Source organism: Schistocerca piceifrons, chromosome X (genome assembly GCF_021461385.2).
Source record: "Schistocerca piceifrons isolate TAMUIC-IGC-003096 chromosome X, iqSchPice1.1, whole genome shotgun sequence".
NCBI classification, from domain to species: domain Eukaryota; kingdom Metazoa; phylum Arthropoda; class Insecta; order Orthoptera; family Acrididae; genus Schistocerca; species Schistocerca piceifrons.
In genome coordinates, this window is record NC_060149.1 from 711,918,295 (window position 1) to 711,942,854 (window position 24,560).

At 44.2% G+C, this 24,560-nt stretch overlaps 1 pseudogene; it reads right to left on the reverse strand.

The window, feature by feature from the left end:
- Positions 1-14,821: 14,821 nt before the first annotated feature.
- LOC124723740 lies at positions 14,822-14,939 on the reverse strand (annotated as a pseudogene).
- Positions 14,940-24,560: the final 9,621 nt, after the last annotated feature.

Consider the following 24,560-nt stretch of genomic DNA (forward strand, 5'->3'; position numbering starts at 1 on the left):
AGCTACAAAATTGCTTTGTTTTTAGCAAAATCTACATCTACATTTATACTCCGCAAGCCACCCAACGGTGTGTGGCGGAGGACACTTCACGTGCCACTGTCATTACCTCCCTTTCCTGTTCCAGTCGCGTATGGTTCGCGGGAAGAACGACTGTCTGAAAGCCTCCGTGCGCGCTCTAATCTCTCTAATTTTACATTCGTGATCTCCTCGGGAGGTATAAGTAGGGGGAAGCAATATATTCGATACCTCATCCAGAAACGCACCCTCTCGAAACCTGGCGAGCAAGCTACACCGCGATGCAGAGCGCCTCTCTTGCAGAGTCTGCCACTTGAGTTTGTTAAACATCTCCGTAACGCTATCACGCTTACCAAATAACCCTGTGACGAAACGCGCCGCTCTTCTTTGGATCTTCTCTATCTCCTCCGTCAACCCGATCTGGTACAGATCCCACACTGATGAGCAATACTCAAGTATAGGTCGAACGAGTGTTTTGTAAGCCACCTCCTTTGTTGATGGACTACATTTTCTAAGCACTCTCCCAATGAATCTCAACCTGGTACCCGCCTTACCAACAATTAATTTTATATGATCATTCCACTTCAAATCGTTCCGCACGCATACTCCCAGATATTTTACAGAAGTAACTGCTACCAGTGTTTGTTCCACTATCATATAATCATACAATAAAGGATCCTTCTTTCTATGTATTCGCAATACATTACATTTGTCTATGTTAGGGGTCAGTTGCCACTCCCTGCACCAAGTGCCTATCCGCTGCAGATCTTCCTGCATTTCGCTACAATTTTCTAATGCTGCAACTTCTCTGTATACTACAGCATCATCCGCGAAAAGCCGCATGGGACTTCCGATACTATCTATCCCTGCGCCCCTTCACTGATGGCGACTTAATAAAAGATGTTTGGTAGTTGCAGCAGAACATTTGTGTCCATCTCAAGTTGAACAGTTTCGGATTGTGCCATTATCTGACATGACCATTATGCGTCGCATACAGGAAATGGCAGACGACGTCCAGAGCCAGCTTGCAAATATCTATATAGATTTTATGGCGTATTCTCTAGCTCTGGACGAAAGTGTTGATATCACTGGAACAGCACAGCTTTCCATATTTATTAGAGGTGTTAATAGAGATCTTCAGGTGAGGAAGGAGCTCCTCGATGTAGTAGCCATGAAGAACACTACAACCGGAGGTGATATTTTAAGTAGTGTTGAGGAAAGTGTTGAAAATATAGGATTGTCGTGGAATTCTTTAGTTTTAGTGTCTACAGACGGTGCACCAGCGATGACAGGGAAAAAATTAGGTTTTGTAGCGCTGTTGAGGGGGAAAATGCAAAAACTGGCCGTGCCGAATGAAATAAGGGGCATTCACTGTGTGATTCACCAGGAAAACTTATGTGCAAAGAGTATCACTCTAAAAAATGTGATGAGTGTTGTTGTTCGTACAACCAATTATATAAAGAAGCATGGGCTACAACACAGACAATTTAAAAGCTTTCTTGAGGATGTAGAAAGCCAGTATGGTAGCCTGCCTTATTACAGCGAGGTCCGCTGGATTAGTCGTGGCGAATTATTAAATCGAATTTTTGCCTATTAGATGAGATAAATATGTTCATGGAAATAATTAACATGTGTGTTCCTGAATTGAAAGAGCCTTCATGGAAATGTGATCTCGCGTTCTTAGCAGATTTAACGAGCCATCTGAATGCTTTGAACATTTCACAACAAGGTAAAGATCTGGTAAATACTCATTTCATAGATCGAATATGAGCTTTTAAAATGAAATTGACACTTTGTGTGAGTCAGCTGGAAACAGGAAATCTAGCTCATTTTCCTAAATTGTCATCCATGAAAGATGTTCACAAAGACTGTGAACGTCATTCACATAGTTTAGTTGCCTTTAAGGAAGAATTTGATCAAAACTTTCAAGATCTGACAGCAATAGACAGAGATTTTGATCTGTTCGCCTCTCCATATTCAGCGAATATTGAAAAGATTCATCCTGAGCTGCAACTAGAAATTATTGACCTGCAGTGTGACAGAGAATAGAGACAAATTTCAGAACAAGAAAAACATTTTGTAATTCTACAGACACTTCTCTCAAGATAGATTTCCTCGTTTGCACAAACTGGCGGCTACAATAATAGCAATGTTCGGTTCCACGTATGTTTGTGAACAACTGTTCTCTGCAATGAAATGTAACAAGACGCGCCTGAGAAACGCATTGTCTGATCGAAATTTAAACTGCACGCTGCGTCTACAATGCACAAGAACAATTACTCCGAACATAAACGCAATTGTAAAGGACAAAAAATACAAGATAACCGAGAATCCCACACTTCAGTGACACCTTTTATTGTGTAACAGTTCACAAATTAATACGAATGTAGAGGCATACACTAAGCTAATAAAATTATGTGGCACGTGTACATTCTCCTTTATTTGTTTCATTTGTCGCAGTAATAATTCGTGAGTGATATCCCTGCAGGTGGCCGCGGATTTACATTGACTGGCGGCAGCTGTTGTGTGCCTCACGTGACTATCCCCACTCTCCGCTCTGGTCCGATAGTGGGGGTAGCGCGCTTGCGCTGCTCCGTGCTCGCGCCTTGTTGCTCACAGCTTGCTCCGCGAGCACGTATGTGGTGAAGCCCTGGCGTAGAGCAATTTGAACAGGTTGCACTGTCCTGCTGGTAGATGCCATTGTTCCAAGGAAAAACAAACAATATGTAGGGGTCCACATGGTCCCTAAGGAGCCGACCGATGTGGCTGAGCGGTTCTAGGCGCTTCAGTCCGGAACCGCGAGACTGCTACGGTCGCAGGTTCGAATCCTGCCTCGTGCATGGATGTGTGTGATGTCCTTAGGTTAGTTAGGTTTAAGTAGTTCTAAGTTCAAGGGGACTGATGACCTCAGATGTTAAGTCCCATAGTGCTCAGAGCCATTTGAATTTTGCACTGAAGGTGGTGGATTCATCACACATCGGGACGAATCAGTTTCATGAATGTGTCGTTTCTGTCCTTTCGGACATGTTCGAAAGAACGGACACCACGCATTCGTATAATAAAATTATTTCAAACACAATGAGAATCAAAATAGTCTACTTCTTTACGGAGAAGACTGAAGGGACGTGAAGTGGGAGTCATACGCAGAAAGGTATCCCGACGTAATGTGTTCAACAAGAGCGAAAATTCAGCGAAAACGCAAAAAACTGTTATTGGAAGGGCATTGGAATATTAAACAGAGGGTAAGGAACAGGTCTACAACGAGCGGAATACATTTTCTGGCAACAGTTGCTCATATTCCACATGTTAGCTACAGGGAAACCGCGAGTGCTGGATTCCATTTGTATCACGTGTAACATCATCAGCAGATTAACGAGCAAGACTGCAGAAGATGCATGGAGTTCTGGCGAGCGGTTCTGAAGTGATTTCAGGACAATACGTTCTTTCCTAAGAGAATTCCCTTTACCGATGATGCTGTCTTTACAAGTCATGGGAAGTTCAATGTTACGCATTATTAGGCCACTGAAGCAGGTAGAACGTCAGAGGCAATGGAGTGTGGAAGTTTGGTGCGCGATTATTGAAGACTACGTGATTGAACCTTACTTCACAAAAGACTTCGTAACAGGTTAAAGATACGTACTATTTCTTACAGAAATCTAGTAGAGGAAGCACCACTTGAAATACATAGATGTATGTTGTTATAGCTGTTCAAAAATGGTTCATATGGCTCAGAGCACTACGGGACTTAACATCTGAGGTCATCAGTCCCCCAGAACGTAGAACTATTTAAACCTAACAGTTATAGGTGTTGTTGCTCGTAATCCACATGCAATGTTGTAAAGAAACCGCTTCTAAGAGACCTGTTTTGCGAAATTGTGCCTTTGAAGTCATCTGAACATTTAACTCGGGAACTTAATAGAATAAACTTTGATATTTTTTAAACTCATTACAACCAGTTTCGCTACCGAAGTTACTGAAATAAATTGATCAGAATCTGTTTAGTAAACTCAAATGTATATATAGTAGATAGTAAAAAATACTAGCAGTTGAGTAAGTTGAGACGCTGCTCAATCGTAACTATGAAATACAAGATTGCACTTGGTCCTTATTATGCAGTAATACGTATGACGATCTACAGAATGTAAACGTAGTTCTCGTAGTTTTAAACAGCTGTGAAATTTAAAGTTACCACCGATTTTGTGCCTTGCACAATTCTCAAGCGAGTAACATTGCCTCTATTAGTTGGAGCTCGGAACCTAATGACAGATGCCACACATTGCGCAGTTTACCACATACCAAAGTTAGAAATATAAATTTTGGTAGTGGAAACATTGCGAGCGTGCGCCCCCCCCCCCCCCCCCAACACACACACACACACACACACACACACACACACACACACACACACACAAGCACACAAATAAAAGAAAATATATATATCCTTCCAAGAGATACATGAAAGCACATACCATAACAACCAAAGCAAAATAAAGGAGAATGGCATTATCAAACGATAATGATTGAAAAGTAATACTAAGGAAAACAGTGTCAACATAATAATTTCAGTCTACCCACACTGTAGCTACGTTTATTCAAGAAAAATAAATATTAGGAAAAGCTTGTCGCAAAAGAGAAGTTACAGTTGGAACTGTTGGGATTGCTTTTCTGAGTCTTTATAGAAAGAGAGCTTTGCGTCCCAGCTTATCTCTGCCGGCGTGAAGTCTCGGCGGCAGCTCGTCGGTGCTGGCGTAATTAAAGTAGCTCATCAGCCCTTAATTGCAATGGATATATCCTTTTGCACGAATGTCCTGGCGGCAATACTATCCTACGTCGTAGTTCTTTGGTCACAGTCTGGTCGGAAGTAATTGTTACTGTGTAGATCAAAGGTCATCCTCTTGCTTGGTACACGAGTCTCCTGGCGGTAATATTACCCTCTGTCGTATGCCTTTGGTCACAGACTGGTTGGAATTAATTGTTACTCTGTAAATGAAAGATCACAGGTGTACCACTACGCGGTCTTTCCACACACAATTCTGTTATTAACGTACCGTTCACAGTTTGGAAGCGGTGTTGGATTCACCTTAACTTGCCCATCGCGAATCTATAGTCCGTTCATTTTCTTCATGCACGCCATTTTCGCGAATTCACAATGTTGACGAGCCAGTTTCATATCCAGGGTGTCCCGCGAAGAATGGTTAATATTTAGGGATATAACAGAAACGATCATTCGAAGCAAAACATCTCTATTAAACATGGACTCTAAAATTTATGCCTTAATGGCTGTGAGCATTCATTCAGTAGAAAAGATTTGTGTCACAGTTTGGAAGACAAAGAAGTGCTCATAGCTGTTAAGGTACGCATTTTAAGGGCAGGTTAACTCGATTTTTTTACTTCGAATGCTCGTTTGTGTCATACCACAGAATTCTGACGGTTTCTTCTGGGACACCTTGTATAGTAAAGAGTTAAAATGTTCCACAGGGACGGTTAATGGTTTCAACGCATACGGCATTTCATTAATTTGCAAATAGAATAAGAATCTTAAAGTGCATTAGTTTTTGCAACTCGACATGCTACAAAGAAACTGGTTCTACGAGCGTAACAACGAAAATTACTGTCCACTCGCATGTGTATTGTCACTGCTGTTCATGACACTCCGCGAAACTCGCACTGTTCAAAGAGTCTCACAGTGTCTTTCATAACTATCACGTCTGGTACTGGATTGGGTTCCACACTGTCGTTTAGTGAACAAAATACAAGATTACCGAGCATTAGAACTGATTTAAGATTGGATTCAGGACTTCTTTGCAAACTGAACTTAACACGGCGTTCTCAATGGCACAAAATCGGGGACTGTATAGGTAATTTCTTGAGTATTTCATGGGAATGTTATATCACCGCTACTGCTTACAGTTTATACTAATGCTCGGGTATAACGTTGGAGGCTCCGCGGGGCTATTCACGGATGATGCCGTGGTCTATGACAACTTGCAACCCCAGAAAACCGTAGCAAAACGCAAGAAGGCCTGCAGAGGTTCGACGACTGGTGTACGGTCTGGCAGTTGACCCTGAAGGTAAATAAATGCAACATACTGAGCGTGGATAGACAGAGAGTTGGAGGAGGAGGAGGAGGAGGAGATTAGTGTTCAATGTTCCGTCGACAACGAGGTGATCAGAGACGTAGCAGAAGCTCGGATTGGGGAAGGATGGGGAAGGAAATCGGCCGTGCCCTTTCAAAGGAACCATCCCGGCATTTGCCTGAAGCGACTTAGGGAAATCACGGGAAACCTAAATCAGGATAGCAGGACCCGAGTTTGAACCGTCATTCTCCCGAATGCGAGTTCAGTTTGCAAACCACTGCGCCACGTCGCTGGATAGTAGCCGAAGTGATCCGCTATTGTTCGATTACACTACGAGTATTAGCGACAAATCACTGGAAAAAGTAAATACCACAAAATACGTTGGAGAACCATCGGAAACCACTTAAAACGAAACAAGCGCATACAACAGGTAATAGGAAAAACAGACCGACCGAGGTGGCGCAGTGGTTAGCACAGTGGACTCGCATTCGGGAGGACGACAGTTCAATCTCGCATCCGGCCATCCTGATTTACGTTTTCCTTGATTTCCCTAAATCGCTCCAGGAAAATGCCGGGATGGTTCCTTTGAAAGGGCACGGCTGACTTCGTTCCCCATCTTTCCCTAATCCGATGAGACCGATGATCTCGCTGTTTGGCCTCTTCCCCCAAACAACACAAACCCAACCCCCAGGAAAAACAGATGCCCTGCCGAGTTTCGTGGGACGAACAGGAAGGAAATGTGACTCGTCCAGGAAGAATTAGCTTAGAAAACACTGTTCTACCGATTCTTGAGTATTGTTCAGCAGTATGGGACGCTTACAAAGCTGGATAATAGAAGTGATGGACAAGATCGGGCGAAGAGCGGCGCGTTTTTTCACGGGAACGTTCAGTCGGCGCGAGAGCGTTACGACGATGCTCAACAAGATACAACGGCAGACACTATAAAAGCTGCATTTGTGCATCACGGAGACGTTTACTGTGCGTATATTCCAAGCAGAATACGACAACGTATTAATTTCTCTTACATACGTCTCGCGATACGACCACGACGGAAATGAAGTGGTGGTATCATAAATACCTTCTGCCGGATTGCGGAGTGTAGATGTAAGACCAGAATGAATTTTGACTTTACAGCGGAGTGTGCGCTCATTTTAAACACCGTGAAATGTTAAATCTGTGCGTCGGAACGGTACTCGAACACGGAATCTTTGACATTCTCGGTCAAATACGCTACCGACTAATCTGTCGAGGTACACTGTTTTAACGTCAGGAAATTTAATTGACGTAAAACTTTTTCTGGGTATTTGCTTCCCGAGAAAAGGTTTCTCACGGTATAAATGTGCTTATAGAGGTACTTGTGGAGGACAAAGAAAGGGCTGGGAGACGCTGTCCGGCGTGGCGGGTCGGTAGGTCGTCTGTGAGGAAGTCGTGCTGCGGCCGCGAAGCTAAGCGGGCCGGCCGTGGCTGCGCGCGCCCATATCGATCAGCTGCGAGCTGCGGGAGAAACTGAATCACGCTTTCAACTAAGTGGCACCCATACCTACCCCTGTCATCTCTTCCTTTGCCAGTTACGCGATAATGGTAGGACTGTGTTGACCAAACGAAATTTTTAAACTGCCTGTTGCCTTGGATCAGATGCGTGCTAAACCGACGGTCGATGTGGCCGAGCGGTTCTAGGCGCTTCAGTCCGGAACCGCGCTGCTGCATCGGTCGCAGGTTCGAATCATACCTCGGGTATGGATGTGTGTGATGTCCTTAGGTTAGTTAGGTTTAAGTAGTTCTAAGTCTAGGAGACTGATGACCTCAGATGTTAGGTCCCATAGTGCATAGAGTCATTTGAACCATTTGACTTCCTAGTGACGTTGGGCGCTGAGATCTGGAGGGCAGTTCTACGTTAGAACTCATCCCCAAGATGTGCCATTGGGATTCTGGGCAGGCTAACCAATTCCAGAAATTTTACTGTCCACAAACCAAGACCTCACAGATGCTGCTTTATGACAGGACGCATTGTCGTGTTGATACAATCATCGTCGTCCAAATGTTCCTCTACTGCGCGCAGCACAGAATTCTGTAAAATTTAATCATATCCTTCCGCATTTAGTGTTTCCGTAAGCGCAATAGTCTACAACATCCGAACGAAGAAAAATTGTAACACAACCACCCCCACACTTCACTATTGGCATTATACACTACTGGCCATTAAAATTGCTACTCTACGAAGATGACGTGGTACAGACGCGAAATTTAACCGACAGGAAGAAGATTCTGTGGTATGCAAATGATTAGCTTCTCAGAGCATTCACACAAGGTTGGTGCCGGTGGTGACATATACAACGTGCTGACATGAGGAAAGTTTCCGATCGATTTCTCATACACAAACAGCAGTTGACCGGCGTTGCCTGGTGGAACGTTGTTGTGATGCCTTGTGTAAGGAAGAGAAATGCGTACCATCACGTTTCCGACTTTCATAAAGGTCAGATTGTAGCCTATCGCGACTGCGGTTTATCGTATCGCGACATTGCTGCTCGCGTTGATCGGGATCCAATGACTGTTAGCGGAATATGGAATCGGTGGGTTTCCTCGTATCACTAGCAGTCGAAATGACTTGCATCTTATCCGCATGGCTGTAACGGATCTTGCAACCACGTCTCGATCCTTGGGGCAACGGATGGGGACGTTAGCAAGACGACAACCATCTGCACGAACAGTTCGACGACGTCTGCAGCAGCACGGACTATCAGTTCGGAGACCATGGCTGCGGCTACCGTTGACGCTGCATCACAGACAGGATCGCCTGCGATGGTGTACTCAACGACGAACCTGGTTGCACGAATGGGTAACGTCAAATGGGTTCAAATGGCTCTGAGCACTATGGGACTTAACCTAACTAACCTAAGGACATCACACACATCCATGGCCGAGGCAGGATTCGAACCTGCGACCGTAGCAGTCGCGCGGTTCCGGACTGCGCGCCTAGATGGGTAACGTCATTATTCGGATGAATCCAGGTTCTGTTTACAGCATCATGATGGTCGCATCCGTGTTTGGCGACATCGCGGTGAACGCACATTGGAATTGTATTCGTCATCATCATACTGGTGTATCACCCGGCGTGATGTTATGGGGTGCGATTGGTCACACGTTTCGCTCACCTCTTGTTCGCACTGACGGCACTTTGAACAGTGGACGTTACATTCAGATGTGTTACGACCCGTGGCTGTACCCTTCATTCGATCCCTGCGAATCCCTACATTTCTGCAGGTAATGCACGACCGCATGTTGCAGGTCCTGTACGGGCCTTTCTGGATACAGAAAATGTTCGACTGCTGGCCTGGCCAGCACATTCTCCAGATCTCTCACCAATTGAAAACGTCTGGTCAATGGTGACCGAGCAACTGGCTCGTCACAGTACTCCAGTCACTATTCTTGATGAACTGTGGTATCGTGTTGAAGCTGCATGGGCAGCTGTACCTGTACACGCCATCCCAGCTCTGTTTGACTCAATGCCCAGACGTATCAAGGCCGTTATTACGGCCAGAGGTTGTTGTTCTGGGTACTGATTTCTCAGGATCTATGAACCCGAATTGCGTGAAAATGTAATCACATGCAGTTTTAGTATAATGTATTTGTCCAATGAATACCCGTTTATCATCTACATTTCTTCTTAGCGTAGCAATGTTAATGGCCAGCAGTGTATGTGATGGCAGTTAATGTTCTCCAGGCATACGCCAACCGAAACCCTTCCATCGGATTGCCACTGGGTATAGCGTGATTGCTACAGGGTATAGCGTGATGCATCACTCCAAGTCACTTGTTTGCCGGTAACCCACCATCCAGCATCGTTGCTGTTTACGTCACGTCAAGCGTAGCTTGGCTCTTACTACAGAAAAGTGCGATTTATGAGGAGCTGCACGACCACTGTACCCCATTCTTTTGAACTCCCTACACACAGCCGTTGTGTTAGCTGGGCTGCTGATAGCCCTCTGGAACTCACGAGTGTTTCCTTCCGTTGGTTTCATAGAAGCTTCTGTAACCACATTCCGCAACACCCGACGATCCGTATCTACCGGTACATGAGATATGCCTGGTCTTGGTTTAGTTGTGGCTGTTCCTTCGCGTTTCAATTTCTGAGTCACATCAACATCAGTGAACTTGGGCAACTATAGAATATTGAAATGTCCTTGATGGGTTTGTCGCTTAGGTGACAACGAAATCAGTGTGGTTTCTGACCAAACCATTCTGTTGTTACCGCTTTTCTACTGAAAACACGGCATTATACTGTCGGGTCAGCCTCTCGTAACATCTAGTGGTCAATTTCAAATTACTTAGAGCTGTCCGGATACATTTGACGAGATAGTGTGTGACAATGTGACGTTGAACACATGGTTCCTCATTATTCGCCATAATCCCTTTTTAGGCATAGTAAGGTCCGAGCTGCACGGTGACCATTTCACTGGAACTGGAAAAGGTGCTGGACCACTCCCAACCCAGCGGTCTCAAAAGTTTTCGTCGAGGAACAGCAAAGTATGTTGGACTTTCTTGGTGCTGTAACCACACTTAATACACGAGTCTCTTGTCTTAGAACTGAGGTATTAACCTCGTTTGCTACAAGTACAAGTAGGAAATTCCTTTCACGTAGTCTTAAAAATAAAGAAGGTCTGAACAGGTATCATGATGGCATCGTGGCCCACATCGTAACACGAAGCGGATTCCATTCCAACTACTGCACGTACTGGGGATTTTCCTTAGACCAGAAAACAACGTTCCTCCTGTGTGAACTGCGATATATCGTACATTAATCAAAAACCAATACTCTTGACCGAGACATAACATTTGGAAATTGTGCTAATGAAGCACGGCAGACTACAACCCGCTTCTCCCTATCGTTGTCAGATAATTCATTCACAAATATCGGTCTAAACCCTTTCGTTTTCAAATCTGTTTATTGTGGCACTGCATGTCTGACAGAACGCAGTACTTGAAGTTCAGCTACTTCTTTGCGAATGGATATTAATGAAACAACTATTATTTCCCCAATTGTACAAACCCTAAAACAAGACGCCCACTTGTATGTACAAAGTCAACAGGATTATGGGGCTTTCTCCGACACCCTGTACATCTATATGTACATGTATACTACAGAAGCCACTGAATAGTGCATGGCGGAGGATACATGTTAATAATAATTTCGAATTTTCTTCGTATTTTATCCGCGTAATGAGAGAGGTAAAACTGACTGTCTGTCTGCCACTGAATGCCCCCTGATCCCTCTTATCGTTTTCTCGCGATCCCTACGCGAGATATACGTTGGGGGTAGCACAATGACCGCTTTGTCTCCTTAGAATACAAATTCTCTAAAATTATTCAATACGGTTTTTGTGTTAACTACGTCGTCTTTCTTCCAGGGATTCCCATTCAGTTTCCCAGATCACTTTCATTACATATTCATATGGGCTGTTACGATGCTAACAGCTCGTTTCTGAATTTTTTCTATGTCTGTTATCATGCCTACTTGATACAAATTCTTAAAATAATTAAAAATTGGCCGCACTAGTATCTTTTACATGATTTCCGTTACAGATACATTGCAGTGTACAATTTACGTGATAACGCCATGTTACATCACTTCTTAGTATTACCCCTACATAGTTTTCTGATTTGATGTGTAACCCTCCACTGTTTTTATTCTTCATGGTTCCCTCCATTATCATACACTTATTCTTTGCCGTTCGGGATAGCCGCTCTGTGTAGGGCGTCTTGCCACGGCTCGGGTGGCTCCCCACGTCGGAGGTTCGAGTCCTCTCTCAGGAATGTGTGTGTGTGTGTGTGTCTGTGTGTGTGTGTGTGTGTTGTACATAGCGTAAGTTAGTTTAAGTTAGATTAAGTAGTGTGTAAGCCTAGGGACCGATGACCTCAGCAGTTTGGTCCCAAAGGAACTTACCACAAATTACCAAATTTACCTTATTCACTATCTCCTGACGGTTCAGGATGTGCCCGATTACTATTTTTTCTTTTAGTCAAGTTGTGCCATAAAGATATTTTTTCTCCAGTTCGATTCAGCTAGTCGTTATTAAATAACCATCTGTGTACATAACCTTTAGGAATCCTCTTCAGCACCACAACACAGAAAGATCCATTATCTTATTGTTTACGCTGTTGATCGTTTATGTTTCACTTTCATACAACGCTAAACTCCAAATTAATATTTCCATAAATCATTGATTAAAAATTTCCTTCTATTACAAGTCTCTAGTTTACATTCGCTTTGGCTCAAATGGCTCTGAGCACTATGCGACTTAACGTCTAAGGTCATCAGTCCCCTAGAACTTAGAACTACTTAAACCTAACTAACCTAAGGACATCACACACATCCATGCCCGAGGCAGGATTCGAACCTGCGACCGTCGCGGTCACGCGGTTCCAGACTGTAGCGCCCAGAACCGCTCGGCCACCCCGGCCGGCCTACATTCGCTTTATTTCTGTCGTTGTCTGTTATTCTGCTGCCCAAATAACGAAACTTGTAGACTACTTTTAGCGTCTCCTTAACCAACTTAATTCCATCGGTATCGTCTGATTTAATTTGACTACATTCTCTTAGCCTTGTTTTATTGATATTCATCTTATAATCTCCTTCCAAGACATTATAAATCCTGTTTAACCGATCTTCCATAGCCTTTGCAGTCTTTTACAGAATTTCAATGTTATCGAAAGATTGGAAAAGTTTTCTGTGTTGTCTCTGATCTTCTTTTCGCTTTGCAGATTTCTCCTAGGTTTTCTTTGCTGCTTTCTCTGAGCACAAATTTGACTACATTCTCTTAGCCTTGTTTTATTGATATTCATCTTATAATCTCCTTCCAAGACATTATACATCCTGTTTAACCGATCTTCCATAGCCTTTGCAGTCTTTTACAGAATTTCAATGTTATCGAAAGATTGGAAAAGTTTTCTGTGTTGTCTCTGATCTTCTTTTCGCTTTGCAGATTTCTCCTAGGTTTTCTTTGCTGCTTTCTCTGAGCGCAAATTGCATTACTTGAGGGATAATCTACAACCCTGTCTCACTTCCTTCTAACTACTGCCTCTCTTTCGTGCTCCTGAACTCTTATAACTCCAGTCTGATATCTGAACCAGTTGGAGATAACCTTTCATCCTTCTGTTTTATCCCGATAACGTCAAAAATTCAGAGTACTTTCCAGTTTAACTTACTGCAGATGGGCCTCTGTGGAGTTTGGGAAGCAGCAGGGAGTTACAGAATGAATTGAAACTGCAAGGGGTAGTCGTGAGGCGTGCGTGGATAGCTCAGTAAGTAACCGTACTCCCCACGACAGTCAAGGTTCCGGGTTCTACACCCTTTAGGACAAAGTTTTAATCATTTAGGAAGTTTCAAAACAATGCATATTGAAAGCACAATGAAAAACTCGTTCTGGAGACTTATTGTAATGTCAGATATGTACTGTACAAACGAGGTTTAACTGAAATTACGGAATCGGCAGTATTCATGCTGACCGCACACGGCGCGTCACACTGAAGGCAGCCGAGTGTGATAACTCCAGGTTGGCCGCCAGTGGGCGTCGCACTAGCCCTGGATTCTCCGCCACTCGCCATAAGACAGATGGGTGGCTCTACGTATGAAGATAGAGGTCACAGTTAATGGCCACGCCCAAAACGAAGCAGATAGCATCCTTCCGCACCTCTTTATGAAACAGCACACGCAGAGATCCGGCAGAAGCCGTGGAGAGGACACGCCCAAGACACGACGAATCTTCGTGGACTGCCATCCACGCCACGGTCACCAGATACTACAAGTAACTACTCAGAAGCACTGAGACAAACCTTTGTGCATCCTACAGAAGACGTCATACATTTGTTTTTGCAAGTTTTGGATACATGAAAACATTGTAACTAAAAGCGTGTGAGTTTTACCCGTGCAAATGTATATTTTTTTGTTTGACGTATAAATATCTCTCTCGCATCCGCCACCTACAACTGCAGACACATCAAACATACAACGTAAATTTATGTTACAGACCAAAGCCATTCCATTCTGCAGCCGACTTTGTAAATGTGATTAACTTTTTATGCATGGAAGTGAAAACCTAACTGTGATCGTGTCATTGTTTGAACCATTCGTTGTATTGAGCCGAAACTGTGCTCCGGGAAACAATGTAGAACTGGACGAGAGATGAGATATCCTGTAAGTATTAAACACTTTGCAATGAACGACCAAATACCGTATCCCGTAATCATAAGGACTGAGTAATCGCTAACCTCACTTCCGAAAATGACCCAAACTCCATGTACAGACTTTATGAGGTCATTCAGTGATATTTTCACAGTATTTTGGAGTAAGGGACCCGTGGACTCCAGTGGCTTGTTACAGAGTAACTGTATTTCGTTTGACTTCTTATTCCATTTTTTTTGTATCTGTATTGCACTGAAAATATCTGCACAGCGGTGTGATTACGACTACGTGCGCTGTGTGTCTTGTTTGAAAGCAAATTTAGTAAATTTACTTACGGTACTTACAGTTGCACTCCTTCTTCACGCCGCAAGTGGCCCATCGGGACCATCTGACCGCCGTGTCATCCTCAGCTGAGGATGCGGATAGGAGGGGCGTGTGGTCAGCACACCGCTCTCCCAGTCGTTATGATGGTTTTCTTTGACCGGAGCCGCTACTATTCGGCCGAGTAGCTCCTCAGTTGGCATCACGATCCTGAGTGCACCCAGAAAAATGGCAACAGCGCATGGCTACGTGGATGGTCACCCATCCTGGTGCCGGCCACGCCCGATAGCGCTTAACTTCGGTGATCTGACGGGAACCGGTGTATTCACTGTGGCAAGGCCGTTGCCACGGTACTTACAAAATGGTTCAAATGGCTCTGAGCACTATGGGACTTAACATCTCAGGTCATCAGTCCCCTAGAACTTAGAACTACTTAAACCTAACTAACCTAAGGACATCACACACATCCATGCCCGAGGCAGGATTCGAACCTGCTACCGTAGCGGTCGCGCGGTTCCAGACTGAAGCGCCTAGAACCGCTCGGCCACCTGCGGCCGGCCGGTATTTACAGTGGGTGGACAAAAATATGGAAACATGACAAAACCAATATATTACCATAAGTAATACGTAGTAGGAAAACCGTTGGCAGTCAAAACAGCTTCCAGTCGTCTCGGAATTGATAAAGAAAGGTACTGCATGGCTTTCAAGAGACCCTGATAACATTCTTACTGCAAAATAGCCGCAAGTTCAGGTAACGATGGTGGAGACGGAGACCGATCACACCACACACCCTTCTCTCCAAAGCAGTGCACGGAAGTTCAGTAAAATTGAGTTCTGGTGACTTTTGTCGCCAGAAGAGATGCGACAGTTCATCCACGTGCCCACAAAACAAGTCCTGGACGATGCGACCTCTATGAACAGCGGCTCTGACGTTCAGAACACGGCATCACCCCAGGGGAAAGAACATTTTTCTATCGGACGGACATGATCAGCCAAAATGGTCACATAATCCCTGCCAGTAATTCGACCATGCAGAGTAAAAATGGGATACGTGGAATAAGAGAATATGTCTGCCCAAACCATCACTGAACTCCCGCCATGTTTTACTCTTGGGACATACTCGGCCAGAAGTTGGAAACAGAGTGAAACAGCACTCATTCGAGCAATTGACATTATTCGATTGCTCCATGTTTTATGGCTTCGGCATCACGTTTCCCTGCTAACTGCATTTGCATCACTGATAATTGGTTTCGGAAGTCCAGCTTGTCTTGCAATCCCCTGCTTTTGGGGCCCCCTTCTTGTTGTTTTGATACTGAGAGGAAAAAAATGGTTCAAATGGCTCTGAGCACTATGGGACTTAACTTCTAAGGTCATCAGTCCCCTATAACTTAGAACTACTTAAACCTAGCTAACCTGAGGACATCACACACATCCATGCCTGAGGCAGGATTCGAACCTGCGACCGTAGCGGTCGCGCAGTTCCAGACTGTAGCTCGGCCACTCCGGCCGGCACCAATGAATAAGGAGCAGATATGCATACAGGGTAGTTTCATTGGTAAGTTTGAAAAAGTCTCGGCCACTCCGGCCGGCGGAAAAAACGTCAAATCAAATTAAAATTGTACCGTGCGGATGTATGTGTACGGGTATGGAGACAACCTCATGACTCCATGAACCCTGCATGTCAGCAGGGGACCGTAGAAGCTGGTGGAGGCTCTGTAGTGGTGTGGAGTGATATGGGGCCACTGATACGTCTAGATACAACTCTGACAGGTGACACGTACGTAAGCATCCTATCTGATCATCTGCCGGCTACTGACAGGATTCTGCAGTGAATTCTGCAGCTGTTGTCTTCATATATTTCGTCATAGAGTTCTTCAATGGTCAGCTGTCTCGTTCACGCAACACACGCTATCGTCCGCGTCGCAACCTAGTGGATGATGACACCACACGTCCAGAATTGCTACAGAGTGGTTCCAGGAACACTCTTCTGAGTTTTAAACATATCCACGTGCCTCTAAACTCCCCAGACATGAACATCATTGAGCGTATCTGGGATGCCTTGCAACGTGTTGTTCAGAAGAGATCTCAACCCCCCAGTAGTCTTACGAATTTATGGACAGCCCTGCAGGACTCTTGGAGTCAGTTCCCTCCAGCATTGCTTCAGCCATTGGTCGAGTCCATCCTACGTCGTGTTGCGGCACTTCTGAGTGCTCGAGGGGGCCCTGCACGATATTAGGCAGGTGTATCAGTTTCTTTGGCTCTTCAATGGATTTTCGAGGTGCAACACTTCCTGAGCGTCCACAACGCAGATTTCTACGGCCAAGGTCTCCGCCAAGTCTCCAATTGCTGAGAAAACGTATCGTACTCGCATTAAAGGATGAATATGTAGAGAAGGACTAGTGATACCAGCCAGTTTATGGTTGATCGTGATTTTTTTCGTGGTGATAATGAATACTTTAAGACTATACCTGTATTTTGCCCTTGATAGCTTCAGAATTTCACAGATTTTCATCTCGATCAGCATTGTCAAACCCTTTGTCTGAAGTAACAAATCCAAAGAACGTTGGTTTGCCTTTCTTCAAACTACACTCCTGGAAATGGAAAAAAGAACACATTGACACCGGTGTGTCAGACCCACCATACTTGCTCCGGACACTGCGAGAGGGCTGTACAAGCAATGATCACACGCACGGCACAGCCGACACACCAGGAACCGCGGTGTTGGCCGTCGAATGGCGCTAGCTGCGCGACATTTGTGCACCGCCGCCGTCAGTGTCAGCCAGTTTGCCGTGGCATACGGAGCTCCATCGCAGTCTTTAACACTGGTAGCATGCTGCGACAGCGTGGACGTGAACCGTATGTGCAGTTGACGGACTTTGAGCGAGGGCGTATAGTGGGCATGCGGGAGGCCGGGTGGACGTACCGCCGAGTTGCTCAATACGTGGGGCGTGAGGTCTCCACAGTACATCGATGTTGTCGCCAGTGGTCGGCGGAAGGTGCACGTGCCCGTCGACCTGGGACCGGACCGCAGCGACGCACGGATGCACGCCAAGACCGTAGGATCCTACGCAGTGCCGTAGGGGACCGCACCGCCACTTCCCAGCAAATTAGGGACACTGTTGCTCCTGGGGTATCGGCGGGGACCATTCGCAACCGTCTCCATGAAGCTGGGCTACGGTCCCGCACACCGTTAGGCCGTCTTCCGCTCACGCCCCAACATCGTGCAGCCCGCCTCCAGTGGTGTCGCGACAGGCGTGAATGGAGGGACGAATGGAGACGTGTCGTCTTCAGCGATGAGAGTCGCTTCTGCCTTGGTGCCAATGATGGTCGTATGCGTGTTTGGCGCCGTGCAGGTGAGCGCCACAATCAGGACTGCATACGACCGAGACACACAGGGCCAACACCCGGCATCATGGTGTGGGGAGCGATTTCCTACACTGGCCGTACACCACTGGTGATCGTCGAGGGGACACTGAATAGTGCACGGTATATCCAAACCGCCATCGAACCCATCGTTCTATCATTCCTAGACCGGCAAGGGAACTTGCTGTTCCAACAGGACAATGCACGCCCGCATGTATCCCGTGCCACCCAACGTGCTCTAGAAGGTGTAAGTCAACTACCCTGGCCAGCAAGATCTCCGGATCTGTCCCCCATTGAGCATGTTTGGGACTGGATGAAGCGTCGTCTCACGCGGTCTGCACGTCCAGCACGAACGCTGGTCCAACTGAGGCGCCAGGTGGAAATGGCATGGCAAGCCGTTCCACAGGACTACATCCAGCATCTCTACGATCGTCTCCATGGGAGAATAGCAGCCTGCATTGCTGCGAAAGGTGGATATACACTGTACTAGTGCCGACATTGTGCATGCTCTGTTGCCTGTGTCTATGTGCCTGTGGTTCTGTCAGTGTGATCATGTGATGTATCTGACCCCAGGAATGTGTCAATAAAGTTTCCCCCTCCTGGGACAATGAATTCACGGTGTACTTATTTCAATTTCCAGGAGTGTATGTTCTAATACAAAATGTGGAGTCAGAACTACCTCGCGTGTTTCTTCACGTCTCTCGAGCCCAGCCTTTTCGTTACCCAGGTCGGGTTTCACCACCTTCCATAGTTTTGTAGATAATGTGTGGAAAGAAATAGAGTCTGTACTGAAGAGTGGCAGAAAGAGCTTTTGAATAAAATTATGTTGTCTGTTTGTCAAATAAATAGAATCTAATATTCGTACCAAATGGTTTCTCGTGGCGTTTAGTGTCATTCTCGTATGTACATAGTACTACAGCAAAGAGTTAAAGGATACAGATTAAAAGTCAGTCACAGCAATCAAAGTGTAGTCGACATAAATATAATGATGACGAATTTATAAGTATTTCACACCACTAAAGATGAGTGAAAACAAAAACACGTGTTGTAATAAATAAGTTAAAAAGCGTGGTTCGTTGCTGTATTTGTTCTAGTAATATTGATAGCTATTCTTCTTACGCTCAATTCGTGTCTAGAACGGGCTGAAATTTGGTGTAATGAAAACTATCTTGGCACACAGTTTACTCTGACATGGGTTGTATGGTTGTTAGCAAGCTGCAGGAGTTAGCTATGTAGTTACCGTACCACGTTTATGCAGTGTTATTACAGCACAAATCCGTAATTGGTGGAACTGAGAGATTCAGTGCGTAATGACGTGGATTCTGATCATGCAGTATTCGCAGATACTAATGTGAAATGGCAAAGCTCTACGAAAGAAGAAATTATCTTGTTCCATGAGATACGATAGCGGGACTGCATCTGAACTTGTAACTAGACTAATTTCGAACCGAATGTGGGACGTAATGGAGATACTAGCAGTATGAGCTGTATGACGCACAAACTACTACACTGACTGACCTCGCTGCCGGACTATGAAGTATAATGTTCTTTTATTTTTTGAGATTGCAAAGTCGTCACATTTGAATTCTTACGTGGTCTTCACTAATCATTGCCCTCTAAAGTAGAATGAAAGAAATTTGGGATTTAATGACACACTTTTTGTTTTTATCTTATTATTTACCTATCACTGACATTCCTTCTACTATGGGCAGGATACTAGCGACAAAATAGCAGTCCTTCAGCCATTGCAGTATAAAAGTTTTATAGTTTCGGTATAAAAACATTCTGAAGATGAAGTAGGTGATGACTTTTATGCCAAGATGATGGTGATGTGAGGTACTGCAAGGAATTGTGACAGAATCTACCAGTGTTTGTCAATAAGTTAGACAAGGCTACCCGCTGTCCCTCATCATTTTAGATGTTTATATTGATGGTAGCATTTATAAATTGTTGAATATACTAAACGACACATTAAAAAGCAATCGTTTTTATTTATTGACGCTAGTATTTAAATTATAATATGAAACCCTGTAGAAAAGGTTCTTGTTGCTGTACACAAGTTGAGTGAAATTGCTACTAAATACGAAATGAAACAATCGACGCATAAAACAAAAGTGATGAAATTTCGCCACGACGAGTGGCCGCGCGGTTTGAGGCACCATGTCACTGACTGTGCGGTCCCTCCCGCCGGAGGTTCGAGTCCTCCCTGAGGCCTGGGTGTGTGTGTTGTTCTTAGCATAAGTTAGTTTAAGTAATGTGTAATTCTAGGGACCGATGACCTCAGAAGTTTGGTCCCTTAGGGATTCACACACATTTGAACATTTTTTGATACATTTTTAAGGACTGGAACTTAAAGAGGCAAAATTATTATAGATGGACAAACAACAGAACAAGTAATACAGTTTAAATATGTTGGGTGTAAATTTAAAATTTTCCATCTCAGATGATTAAGACCTAAAATTGACCGGATTCAGGAATTTCTGTGGAAATCATACAACGAACGTTAAAATATAACGCAGAGAAAGAAACACTAATGAAACGTTACGGAGTAATAGCCTTTCTTTGACTGCTGTATGGTAGCGAATGTTTGACGCTGATATCAGATCAATTACGACAGTTCGAATCATCTGATATCAAGTTCCTGCGCTTTGTAAAAGAATGCTCGTTAATGGACCATAAACGAAAAAGCGGTATTAGACAATAAGTAAATGTAGAACCATATACGACTGTGGCTGAAAAAACTGGCGAAACTGGCAAAATCTTATCCATCCTGTGTCTAAGAGGAAGATAACTAATAATACAAAACTATATAGCCCAATAGGCTTGAGAAATGTTGGACGTCCATTAAAGAGATGCCATGAACCATGGACCTTGCCGTTGGTGGAGAGGCTTGCGTGCCTCAGCGATACAGATAGCCGTACCGTAGGTGCAACCACAACGGAGGGGTATCTGTTGAGAGGCCAGACAAACGTGTGGTTCCTGAAGAGGGGCAGCAGCCTTTTCAGTAGTTGCAAGGGCAACAGTCTGGATGATTGACTGATCTGGCCTTGTAACAATAACCAAAACGGCCTTGCTGTGCTGGTACTGCGAACGGCTGAAAGCAAGGGGAAACTACAGCCGTAATTTTTCCCGAGGGCATGCAGCTTTATTGTATGATTACATGATGATGGCGTCCTCTTGGGTAAAATATTCCGGAGGTAAAATAGTCCCCCATTCGGATCTCCGGGCGGGGACTACTCAAGAGGATGTCGTTATCAGGAGAAAGAAAACTGGCGTTCTACGGATCGGAGCGTGGAATGTCAGATCCCTTAATCGGGCAGGTAGGTTAGAAAATTTAAAAAGGGAAATGGATAGGTTGAAGTGAGATATAGTGGGAATTAGTGAAGTTCGGTGGCAGGAGGAACAAGACTTCTGGTCAGGTGACTACAGGGTTATAAACACAAAATCAGATAGGGGTAATGCAGGAGTAGGTTTAATAATGAATAGGAAAATAGGAATGCGGGTAAGCTACTACAAACAGCATAGTGAACGCATTATTGTGGCCAAGATAGATACGAAGCCCACGCCTACTACAGTAGTACAAGTTTATATGCCAACTAGCTCTGCAGATGACGAAGAAATTGAAGAAATGTATGATGAAATAAAAGAAATTATTCAGATTGTGAAGGGAGACGAAAATTTAATAGTCATGGGTGACTGGAATTCGAGAGTAGGAAAAGGGAGAGAAGGAAACATAGTAGGTGAATATGGATTGGGGGACAGAAATGAAAGAGGAAGCCGCCTGGTCGAATTTTGCACAGAGCACAACATAATCATAACTAACACTTGGTTTAAGAATCATGAAAGAAGGTTGTATACATGGAAGAACCCTGGAGATACTAAAAGGTATCAGATAGATTATATAATGGTAAGACAGAGATTTAGGAACCAGGTTTTAAATTGTAAGACATTTCCAGGGGCAGATGTGGACTCTGACCACAATCTATTGGTTATGACCTGTAGATTAAAACTGAAGAAACTGCAAAAAGGTGGGAATTTAAGGAGATGGGACCTGGATAAACTAAAAGAACCAGAGGTTGTACAGAGATTCAGGGAGAGCATAAGGGAGCAATTGACAGGAATGGGGGAAATAAATACAGTAGAAGAAGAATGGGTAGCTTTGAGGGATGAAGTAGTGAAGGCAGCAGAGGATCAAGTAGGTAAAAAGACGAGGGCTAGTAGAAATCCTTGGGTAACAGAAGAAATATTGAATTTAATTGATGAAAGGAGAAAATATAAAAATGCAGTAAGTGAAACAGGCAAAAAGGAATACAAACGTCTCAAAAATGAGATCGACAGGAAGTGCAAAATGGCTAAGCAGGGATGGCTAGAGGACAAATGTAAGGATGTAGAGGCCTATCTCACTAGGGGTAAGATAGATACCGCCTACAGGAAAATTAAAGAGACCTTTGGAGATAAGAGAACGACTTGTATGAATATCAAGAGCTCAGATGGAAACCCAGTTCTAAGCAAAGAAGGGAAAGCAGAAAGGTGGAAGGAGTATATAGAGGGTCTATACAAGGGCGATGTACTTGAGGACAATATTATGGAAATGGAAGAGGATGTAGATGAAGATGAAATGGGAGATATGATACTGCGTGAAGAGTTTGACAGAGCACTGAAAGACCTGAGTCGAAACAAGGCCCCCGGAGTAGACAATATTCCATTGGAACTACTGACGGCCGTGGGAGAGCCAGTCCTGACAAAACTCTACCATCTGGTGAGCAAGATGTATGAAACAGGCGAAATACCCTCAGACTTCAAGAAGAATATAATAATTCCAATCCCAAAGAAAGCAGGTGTTGACAGATGTGAAAATTACCGAACTATCAGCTTAATAAGTCACAGCTGCAAAATACTAACACGAATTCTTTACAGACGAATGGAAAAACTAGTAGAAGCCAACCTCGGGGAAGATCAGTTTGGATTCCGTAGAAACACTGGAACACGTGAGGCAATACTGACCTTACGACTTATCTTAGAAGAAAGATTAAGGAAAGGCAAACCTACGTTTCTAGCATTTGTAGACTTAGAGAAAGCTTTTGACAATGTTGACTGGAATACTCTCTTTCAAATTCTAAAGGTGGCAGGGGTAAAATACAGGGAGCGAAAAGCTATTTACAATTTGTACAGAAACCAGATGGCAGTTATAAGAGTCGAGGGACATGAAAGGGAAGCAGTGGTTGGGAAGGGAGTAAGACAGGGTTGTAGCCTCTCCCCGATGTTGTTCAATCTGTATATTGAGCAAGCAGTAAAGGAAACAAAAGAAAAATTCGGAGTAGGTATTAAAATTCATGGAGAAGAAATAAAAACTTTGAGGTTCGCCGATGACATTGTAATTCTGTCAGAGACAGCAAAGGACTTGGAAGAGCAGTTGAATGGAATGGACAGTGTCTTGAAAGGAGGATATAAGATGAACATCAACAAAAGCAAAACAAGGATAATGGAATGTAGTCTAATTAAGTCGGGTGATGCTGAGGGAATTAGATTAGGAAATGAGGCACTTAAAGTAGTAAAGGAGTTTTGCTATTTGGGGAGCAAAATAACTGATGATGGTCGAAGTAGAGAGGATATAAAATGTAGGCTGGCAATGGCAAGGAAAGCGTTTCTGAAGAAGAGAAATTTGTTAACATCCAGTATTGATTTAAGTGTCAGGAAGTCATTTCTGAAAGTATTCGTATGGAGTGTAGCCATGTATGGAAGTGAAACATGGACGATAAATAGTTTGGACAAGAAGAGAATAGAAGCTTTCGAAATGTGGTGCTACAGAAGAATGCTGAAGATTAGATGGGTAGATCACATAACTAATGAGGAAGTATTGAATAGGATTGGGGAGAAGAGAAGTTTGTGGCACAACTTGACCAGAAGAAGGGATCGGTTGGTAGGACATGTTCTGAGGCATCAAGGGATCACCAATTTAGTACTGGAGGGCAGCGTGGAGGGTAAAAATCGTAGAGGGAGACCAAGAGATGAATACACTAAGCAGATTCAGAAGGATGTAGGTTGCAGTAGGTACTGGGAGATGAAAAAGCTTGCACAGGATAGAGTAGCATGGAGAGCTGCATCAAACCAGTCTCAGGACTGAAGACCACAACAACAACAACATGAAAAATTCTGAGACTGAACGGATCAAAAAGTCTAACCCTTGAAGAAAACGATAACGATGCTGATGCTGCTGCTGCTGCTGCTGATGATGATGATGGTAATAGTGATAATATAATGATTCCAGACTGAAGCGCTTGGGCCACTCGACCACACTGGCCGGCTCAGCGCAAGACCCATGCGACTGGAAAAAAGCCCAGGTGACTTCTGTATAATAAGAAGGGTAAAAGAATTGACCAGAAAATGACAGACCAGTATCCTTGCTGCAGAATTCTTGAATATATTGCAAGTTCGAATATAATGAATTTCCTTGGGACAGAAAAGCTTCTGTCCACAAATCAACATGGATTTAGAAAGCATCGCCCCCTTTTCTCACATGATATCCTGCGAAGCAACGATGAAGGGCAGCATCAGATACCATATTCCTAGATTCCCGGAAAGCCTTTGACACAGTACCTAACTGC